Here is a 10188-nt window from a genome sequence, read left to right on the forward strand (position 1 = left end):
TCAGCAGCAGGACCCTTAAAAGGCCCACGATTATCCTTAACTCAGCTTGGTGCTGCTTTCCAGGGGATGAAAGAGGCCAGAAAATTGGCTGCCAGCCCCAGGGTCTAGAAATCACTACTTGTGGCACTGGCTCCATCCCCATAATCTCATGAAACAACTATGCTATTATGCACAGTATGTTCACTGTAGCCCTGCTCAACAGAAGCTCAACCCAACATGCAGGATGGGAGGGGCTGCCATTGGTCGAATTCCTGCAGGGGGATCACAGAGTCCTCTACCCAACACACACCCCACCCACAGGGGCAGCCTTTCTGAGTGCCCAGGTTTTCTGACAGCCCTGTGACATCCTCAAAAAGGCTTTTCTTTAAGTGGAGGCAGCAGAGATGCTGCCTTCCCTGCTCCTGACAACAATTCCTTGGGGGTTTTTTTGTTTAAAAGAGAAAAATGACAAACTAAGCATCCCACTCCTCTTCCCCATTACAAACCTGAAGCTCTAAAGAATAGTAGTGGGGAGTCAAAAAGTTGCTGGTGTCAAGACGTTGACACAACCATCTATTACAAAATGCAACAGGTACAGTTTGTCCTGTAGGGACTTTGTTCATGTGCTCTATGAATAGCCACCAGCCCATCACAAAAGTCTTTCTCTCTTTTTGCCCTCTAGGCATGGAAAAAAATTGTGTCAGATTTTGATAAAGTGCTATCTCCCAAATCGTGTTATACCATGTTTGTACGATTAAAAATATTTGTTTCTTTCTAGTTTCTGGCCTTCATTGTTCTTGCTGTTCTTAATAAGTGACCAATTACGTGTTTATTCAACAATCCTTTGTTGTCTCCATTGAGTATACCTAACAATGCTACATTTTTCAAAAAGTGGAACTGTTACAGAAATCAGTGCAACGAGATCTTTTCTAAAAGATAAAAGGAAGAATGAGTGCACTGAATTCAGGTGCTCAGTAATCACACATAAAAAAACAGTCTTCCTACACTTCCATTAAAATCACGGGAAGACACAGATTCACAGAATTGTAGAGTTGGAAGGGTCCCCAAGGTGAATTTAGTCCAACCCCTTGCAATGCAGGACCCACAGCTAAATAATCCCTGACAGAATGTCCACCACATTCTGAGGCAGCCCATTCCACTGTTGACTACCGGTATTGGAAAGTTTTTCCTAGAGTTTACAGTTGTACCTTGGTTTAAGAACTGCTTAGTTTATGAACAACTTGGATTAAGAACGCTACAAACCCGGAAGTAGGTGTTTTGGTTTGTGAACTTTGCCTTGGAAACAGAACATCTTCCGCTTCCTGTTGAGTGTAAATTGAGTTCCCTGCTGCTATGGGAAAGCACGCCTTGGTTTAAGAATCGACTTCCGGAATGGATAAAGTTTGTAAACCAAGGTTGCCACTGTATTTGGAATCTCCTTTTTTGTCATTTGAATTCATTGGTTTTGGGTCCACCCCTCTGGACCAGCAGAGAACAAGCTTATTCTATCTTCTATATGACAGCCCTTCAGATATGTGAAGATGGCTATCATATCTCCTCTCAGTCTTTTCTTCTCCAGGATAAATATGCCCAGCTCCAACTCATGAGCTAATTTCTCCTATGGGGTTTTTGGAGATTAGGAAGCACAGCAGCTGGAGAGGCTGCAAAGAGCTGGAGAAATGTGTGACAGGAAGACATACACACTGCCCACCCGCTCACAGTGATAAAACTCCATCTTGTGCCCTTTAAAAGCATAAAGAAACTATAACGCAGCTTGAAAAAGAGGCAGAGAAATTGAATCCCCTTTCACAGATGGAAAAAACTTTTTTAAAATCTGGGTTTCTCAAAATTTTGGCACAGTAAGAGCTGATATACTGCTTCACCTTTCCATCAGCTGTTTGGTTTACCTGAAAATAGTCTCTTCGTCTCTTTCCATACAGGTGAATGGAGCAGGAGTAACCATTCATTTGTATTGATTAGGGAGAATGATCTTCAATGGGAGAAAACTTGAGTCCTGGGAGGAGGGCAATGCTCCTGTCCTGCTCCAGACCCTTTGTGAGGACAAAACCACAGTTTGCAAACTACATGTGACAGTTACATGGAAGATCCTTGCCTGGTGCTTACTGCATCTTTGCTTATACTTTGAGTTTGCAATCCTATATACCTGGGAGTAAGTTCTGTTGGACTTAATTGGGGCTCATGTCTGTGTAGCCATGTATGGGAGTGACACTGCAAACAGGAGGTTAGGGTTAGAGAACGAGGTTGGGAAAGAGGTACTCAGCAATTTCCACAAGCTCATGTTCAGGGTCTAAGTACCCACCCTTCACCTACCACCACCACCCTGCCGTGCAATTTAATATAAAACAAATATCCCATCTTAAAAAAAATTTAAAACCTATTTTGGGGCTTTTCAAATTGCAGTTAGATCCTCAAAGGGGAAAAATACAGGGGCATTTCCCCCTATAGGATTAACTGCTATACAGTGGAACCTCTGTTTACGAACACCTCGGTTTATGAATTTTCGGTTTACAAATGCCGCGGACCCATCTGGAACGGATTAATTCACTTTCCATTACTTTCAATGGGAAAGTTCGCTTCAGTTTATGAATGCTTCAGTTTATGAACAGACTTCCGGAACCAATTACACCCATGCTTCGGGTTAAGTACGCTTCAGGTTGAGTACTCCACGGACCCGTCTGGAACAGATTAATCCACTTTCCACTACTTTCAATGGGAAAGTTCGCTTCAGTTTATGAACGCTTCAGTATATGAACAGACTTCCGGAATCAATTGTGTTCATAAACCAAGGTATAACTGTACATTTAAAGCTCTCTTACATCAAAGAATCCTGAGAACTGTATTTTGTTGAAGGGAACTATGAGAAGGTCTCTATCATCCTCACTGAGGTATGATTCCCAAAGTGGTTTAACAGTCAGTCCTGTTTCCCATGGACAAGGGTGCAGGCCCCCCCCCCCCGCCAATCTTTTTTTGAAGGGCTGGGCCCCCTCAATGTTCAGAGGGCTCCGTGTGCAATGTCCTGACATCATGCAATGTAATGTGTGTGACATTCTAACGTCAGGACATCACAGTGCACCCTCTCAGTCCTTTGGAGAAGGTGGCACCTCTGCCCAGTAAACTTGGAATCATAGCTCTGTGAGGGGAATAGGGATCTCCTTACAACTCTCAGCACCATAAACAAACTACACTTCCCATGCTTCTTTGGGGAAAGGAATGATTATTTAAAGTGGTACAGTACTGCTTTAAATATATCGCACAGATTAGGCCTTAAATTGAAAAAAAGAAGAAAAAGGCGGGAGAAGCAGTATCCTGTTTTCCACAGAAGGCAGTGATGACCACTAACCTCAATGGCTTTAAAAGAGGATTAGAAAAATTCATGAAGGATAAGGCTATTAGTGGCTATTAGACTTGATGACTATGCTCTGTCTCCACAGTTGGAGGCAATAATGCTTCTGAATACCAGTTGCTACAAACCACAGGAGAGGAGAGGGCCCAAATCCTGCTTGTGGGTTTCCCATAGGCATCTGGATGGCCACCATGAGAACAGGTTGCTGGAGTAGATGGGCCATTGGCCCAGTAAGCTCTTCTTATGCTTTTCGCAGCTGCACCACCTCAGTCAAATCTAGAGCTCCCTGTGACTGCATTAAAATACAGACAAAAATATTGTGATATCTGTCATGGATCCTACATGTCAAATTTAAGTCAGGTACAAGGGCAGGGGAGGGGGGATTGCTTTCATCTAAAGCCAGCAAAAGAAGGGAGAACTTGTGACTTCCATTAAAAGTTTTTATCATATCGCTTTTGCTCACTGTATGTTAACGCAGACTATCATTCCACTCACAAGTACAAAAAATTCAAGAAAATGTAAAAGACTCGGGAAAGGGAAGCCAAACTAATTTTCACCTGGAGCAGCAAACCAGCCCATGATGGGTTGCAGTGGTGTAGCATAGGGGGAGCCAGTGGGGGCATGGCCCTGGGTGCACCACTTTGAGGGGACACAACCAGGTGCCCCCACACAGGTGCCAGCTTCCACAATGATCCCCATCCTGCCCTGCTGAAGGTGGAAGAGCAGCTCAGGCCTCAGGCCCATGGTGAGTGGGTGTGAATAGAGGGATGTAGACAAGCGGCCACCCTAGCCCAGCCCGGCAGTCTATTCCACAAGCGTCAGGGGGAGGATTCACCTGCCAAGGGCTGCATTGGCTAGCCAGGCTTCCCCCTGCATGGGCAGGTTATGCAACGCAGCCCCACTTGGCTCTGTTGGGGGGGGCACTGTGTCATCATCAGCGGTTTGCCCGCCCCTGGTGCTAGTAACCCGTGCTACGCCACTGCTGGCTTGCAGGTGCAGAGATGGGCAACAGCCTCAGTATACATTAACACCTGAGACAGGCCTCAGGCTGACTAGGAGACTGTGTACATGTGCTAACCTCTCCAATAGGCTGCCCAAGCTAAGTCTTCCCAGCTTCTCAAGATACAGTATACAATATATTTAAATCACCAAGGGGACAGAGAATGCCAGGGTAGGAAGGAGCAATAATTTATAGGAGTGAAGACATCCAGTCCAGGTACTGGAATTTGAGGTCAGTTGCTTTCAAATTGCTAAATCAGTTGGTGAATTCCCAGGCAACTCATACACAGAGTCATGTGTCTAATATTCTCATCCCGCCTTGTTATGAACCTCAATGTTATCAGCCATTATTATTATTATTATTATTATTATTATTATTATTATTATTATTATTATTTCTCACTCAATGGCATACCCACTCAAACCACAGCATCTGACAGTCAGCAAGAAGCAAATCCAAGTCACAGAACTGCAGTCACAAGAATGCCCCTGAGTGCTCAAGCCCAGCTGCATGGCAAGCTCACAGCCACTGGCTAATCGGCTTCTAAAACCTGAGATGCCAAGACTCAAGGCGGTCAAAAGCTGTAATCTCTGACCTGGAAATTCCATTTGCTCATCCAAGAGATGCATGGAATGCTGACCTTGGTTACGCAGCTGCAGTGAGGCAATGCACTCTGCACATGCTTCAAGGTACTCTCTCATGACTCCACATGTCCTGCAAGCAGAGCGTTCTTGGGCTCCCATGCAAAGCAGTTTCTAGTCCTCGAGGCCTCCCTCCCAACACTCTCACGTGCCCTTCTGTTGTGGAAATTGCCCAAAGCGAATGCAGTAAGCCAACATCGGTGGTTTTCCAAAGTACTACCCACCCAATATATGCTGAAGCAGGGGCCATATAATGATGTGCAAAAAGCGTTGTCCTTCTCCAGAGAGCTCCCTGAGCTACCCTGTCTTTATGGATCCCTAGATGTAAAGGTCCCGCCCCGCCCCCATATCCTTCGCTCTCCACTTTGGAACATCTACCCCCACCCCAGCTCGCTCTAGTTAAGTCTGACAGCGGAATCTGTCCCTCTCTCCCCACGCCCCGCTCTCTCGCTCTCTCTGCCCGCCCCCCTTCTCTGCTAATAATGGCACGCATGCCCTCCTGCCCACATTCTAGCAACCGGGAATGTGCCAAGCGCCGCAACATGCAGCAGGCAGCAGCCAGCCACCCACTCGCCTTGCCCTGCCACTTCCCTCGCGCAATGCAATGGAGCCCCCTCCAGCCTCCCCACCACCACGCGCCCCCTCCTCTTTCCCGGAAAAAAGAGTGAGGGGGGGAGTACTTACTGCTAGCCCACAAATCTAGGGTGCCCAAAGGCTCTCGCTCGCTCTCACTCTCGCTGTCTCCCTCCTCGCCTGCCAAGCCCTAGATCCGGGGGTGGGGAGGGAGCCAAAAAGGATAGCATCAGCCAGCCAACCCGCCCTTCCAGCGCATCGCCATGCAAAGTCAGAGCCCTTCACATTTTGCATCACCCTGCAGCGAAACGGAGGGAGGAGGGAGAAAGGGGGGGGGAGAGAGTTCTTTTCAAAAATGCAAAGCAAGAAATCGCATTTCCACATGGTCACCTGCTGGGATGCTGGAGGCGACGGTGATGGGCTCAGCGCCTGGAGCAGCCGCTGCCGCTGCCGCTCCTGTGTCCGCCTGTCATGCTACTTGAGGAGGCTGCAGAGCCGAGGATGCACCCGCAGCTTCTGCTCTGACTATCGCATCGGCTCCTACTGCCTCTCTCGGTGCGTGCAGAAGAGCGCACGCGCGGCGGAGGCTCGGTGCGCGAGCGCTTCCCTGCGAGCTTTGGGCTCCGCAGTACGAGCACAGCGCATGCGCCTCCATCACCACCACCACCACCACAACCAGCAGCGGCTTCTCTAGCTATGGGGAGAAGAAGACAACCCCTCCCCCCCCAACACCCATCGCATCCATCCGTGGGGAGGCTGTCATCAATGCTGGAGTTGGCAAAGCATTTGCTCTGCACGCAGAAAGCGCCAGGCTCAGTCCCCACCTGCCCAGGTATGGCGGGGAATGAAACCCTGGAAAGAAGCTGCCAATCGGTGCTGGCAATACTAGCTACCGGTAGATCAGTTACTGTACTCCCAAAGTGGGTGGTATTGCCCTCTGGGGTGGAACTACCTAGGTGTGGTACTGAAAGGCAAGGGGGGGGGGTGCTGGAGTTGTAAATGACTATCAAGTTGCCTGAGTGCCAGCTTGAAAAAAGGGGGCAGATAAGCCCTACCCCGCATAGTCAATCACATGATGAGACACACACACAGCATTTGAATGGCAATGCTCATCCACTAGATGCCTGCTGTGACTAGAGGCCAGTGCAAGAGAGACATGTTTTGTTGCAGCTGGGGTGGATGAAGGCATCCAGTTGTGCTGCTGCAGATGCAATATGGCAGGGGTGTCAAACTCAAATTCATCGGGGGCCGCATCAGCAGTTTGGTCACCCTCAAAGGGCCGGTTGTATCTGTAGGACTATGTGTCCACTCTTTATTATCATAAATTATTGTCACTGCATTCAATTATTACTGTTTTTTGTAATAACGTAAGTAATAACTAGCTCTGAAAGCAGAAACATAGTCAGAATAATGGCAAGTAGATATTGAAATGTACAATTATTGTACAATTTATTGAAAAATGATTTTTGGTAACTGCACTGGGTGGTGGAGGCTCGCTAGGGTTTCATGCAGGAGCTTTGCAGAGCTACTGGTACCTGGAGATGCTGGGGTCCTTCTTCATGCAGGACAGATGTTCTGCCAGTGAGCCACCACCCTTCACCAAAGGGACTGGCTGAGGTTGACTCACTGGAGCTGCTCTCCTGGTTCCAGGGTTTAAGGGCCAGAAGTATAAAGCAGCATCCTATGTTTCTGAGGAGAGGGAGAGGGGAGGGGGGAGGGGAGGGAGGAAGGAAGGAAGGAAGAAAAGAGGGAGTGGGAGGGAGAGAGGAAGGAAGGAAGGAAGGAAAGAGGGGAGAGAAAGAAGAGTAGGAAATAAGGAACGGAATAAAGAAGGAAAGAAAAAGAAAGAGGGAGAGAAGACAGAGATAAAGAAGGAAGGAAGGAGAGGGAAAGAAAGAATAAGAATGAGGGAGAGGAAGAAAGATGGGAAGGACGGAAGGGAGAAAGGAAGGAAGTAAGGAAGAAAGAAAGAAAGAAAAGAGGGAGCAGGAGGGAAAGAGGAAGGAAAGGAAGGAAAGAGGGGAGAGAAAGAAGAGTAGGAAATAAGGAAGGGAATAAAGAAGGAAAGAAAAAGAAAGAGGGAGAGAAGACAGAGATAAAGAAGGAAGGAAGGAGAGGGAAAGAAAGAATAAGAACGAGAGAGAGGAAGAAAGAAAGGGAAGGGGGGGTCGCCGCCTTGATTCAGCGCCAGAAAAGAGCGCGAAGGGACCCAGGGGCAAAAAGCATTTCCCGTGCAGCGTGAGGCAGCGGGTGTCCGTTTTAGGAGAAGTGCGTAAAGCCTCAGAGTTGCACGTTCGTGAGGCTGAGCCGCTGCTGAGCTCACGTTCAGGAGGCAAGAGGAGGAGGAGGCAGCGGCTTGCCGGGTCGGTGCCCGGCAGCACCGTGTGGAGAGTCCCGAGCCTCTGGGACGCAGCAGTGCTCTGTAGCACTTTGAATCCTCCTCCTCCTCCATGTGGCGCTGCTGGGTGCTTTGTCTGTGCTTCAGCAGCAGCAGCCGTATCCAGGCGCCGAGCCATGGCTCGGGACTCTCCATGCGGTGCTGCCGGGCGCTGACCCGGCAAGCTGCCTCCTCCTTCTCCTGCTGTGGCTCGGGGTGCTCCACGCAGTGCTGCTCCGGCCGCCTTTCTAACCCCCCCCAGGCCCCAGCTGTTTGTCGGCGCTTTGTCAGCGCGGCGCTTCAGCAGCAAGGTCCCGCTGCTGGGTCCCGCTGGCTGGGGCGCTCGGCGGGCCACATGACGAGGTCTGGCGGGCCGGATTTGGCCCCCGGGCCTTGTGTTTGACACCCGTGCAATATGGTATTTATTCTCTCAGCACTCCTCCCAGCAGTCATTCCTCCTCTGATCACTGCTGTGGATGCACAACCTGACTGTCTGTCTCCAGGCACTGCGGTTGTCTGCAAGGGATTCCCACACGGTAGGGTTGATGTTGCCAACCTTCACGCCACATTTGCAGACATATTTGTAACGTAGAGTTGGTCTGCCAATGGGCCTGGGGTCTGAAGCCAGTTCCCCATAGAGCAAGTCTTTGGGGATCCTGCCATCTTCCTGATCAAGCCAGTGTAGACGTTGCTGTGTGAACATGCTGGGAATGTGGGCTTGAGGGAACACATCTTTGTTTGAGACTCTGTCTTGAGATGTGATGCCCATAATCTTTATAACACAGTGCATGGGGAAGATGCTGAGGCAGGTCGGTGTAAGTTGCCCCTGGCTCACTTCCATAAAGCAGTGTGCTCAACATGGAAGACTTCATCTTGGTTTTGGTCATTAGCATCACATTCTCCCTTACCCTTTTGGAAAGGCAAGCCATTGCTTGTCCGGCTCAGAATCAACTGATCAAGTTCTTGGATCAAGTTAATCATAAAAAGTTTTAATTGGACTTTGAACAAATGTGCAATTAATTGTTACTGTTTTGAATTTTATTGTGTTATTATTTTCCTTAGCAGATTGTCCAAACCACTATTGCTAAAAGGCAAGGGGGTGGCAGGAGGTGTAAATAACTATCAGACTTCAAAAAGCTGGTATCACTGGATCAGGTTCATCAAATCTTATTAAATTAAACAGTTTAAATTGGATAGTTAATAAATGTGCATATTGACTGTATTATTATCTTCTTTGTGGATGGTCCAAACTGCTCTTCTGAATAATGCTTTTTATAGGGTAGGGTAGGGGGTAGGGATGCAGGTGACGCTGTGGGTTAAACCACAGGCTTGCAGATCAGAAGGTCACTGGTTCGAATCCCCACAATGGGGTGAGCTCTTGTTGCTCAGTCCCTGCTGCCGCCAACCTACCAGCAGTTCAAAAGCATGAAATGCAAGTAGATAAATAGGTACCGCTCCGGCGGGAAGGTAAACAGCGTTTCCGTGCACTGCTCTGGTTCGCCAGAAGCGGTTTTGTCATGCTGGCCGCATGACCCGGAAGCTGTACGCCGGCTCCCTTGGCCAATAAAGCGAGATGAGCATCGTAACCCCAGAGTCGTCCGCTATTGGACCTAATGGTCAGGGGTCCCTTTACCTTAGGGGGCATTGGGGATGAGTTTATGGAACCAAGGGGGTGATGGTCTGAAAAAGTTGAGGAACTAATGGATTAGAGAGGTCCTCTTGCAGAGATGTCATCTTATTAGGAGGTCCTTTCTGCATAACATTGAAACCAGGCTTTTCCGTGTGGTGGCATCTACTCTTTAGAATCTCTCCCCTTAAATTTTAGACAGATGCCATCTCCACTGTCTTTTTAGCACCAACTGAAGAGCTTCCTCTTTTAATAAGGCTTTTAAAGCAGAGATCTTTCCCTTTCCCTTTTAAAGCAGAGATCGTTTGCATATGCATTGGAATTGTTTCTTAGATTTGGGAGGAAGGGCAGGGTGTAAATTTAATGAATAAACAAAAACGTAGCCTTATGCCAGACCTTTTAGACTACAACTCCCATCCATCCCAGCCTGCTCAATTTATGGGAGTCATAATCCAAAAAAGGTTGGAAAAAGCTGTTCTAGTGTTCTAATGTTATGGGTGAGATGGGGGCTTCCTGTCTATCCACTTTCTCCATGATGCACATGAATTTTACAAACCTCATAGGAAGCTGCCTTACACCAAGTCAGATGTTTGGTCCCTCTAGGCAACTATTTGTAAACAATCAATC

At 48.2% G+C, this 10188-nt stretch overlaps 1 protein-coding gene across 3 annotated transcripts in view; it reads right to left on the reverse strand.

The window, feature by feature from the left end:
• LOC118084534 (actin-binding protein WASF3-like) overlaps positions 1–6109 on the reverse strand; it is a 70857-nt gene extending 64748 nt beyond the window's left edge. The window contains exon 1 of one of the 3 annotated variants that reach the window (XM_035114150.3): positions 5948–6109. The gene's annotated coding sequence lies outside the window, so the exon portion shown is untranslated. Of the gene's footprint in view, positions 1–5668; positions 5757–5947 lie in introns of those variants that run through there. The other 2 variants (XM_088664669.1, XM_060270591.2) reach the window with 2 other exon arrangements.
• Between the last annotated feature and the right edge of the window lie 4079 nt (positions 6110–10188).

The sequence above is a fragment of the Zootoca vivipara genome, chromosome Z2 (assembly GCF_965207765.1).
Source record: "Zootoca vivipara chromosome Z2, rZooViv2.hap1.1, whole genome shotgun sequence".
Taxonomy (NCBI): domain Eukaryota; kingdom Metazoa; phylum Chordata; class Lepidosauria; order Squamata; family Lacertidae; genus Zootoca; species Zootoca vivipara.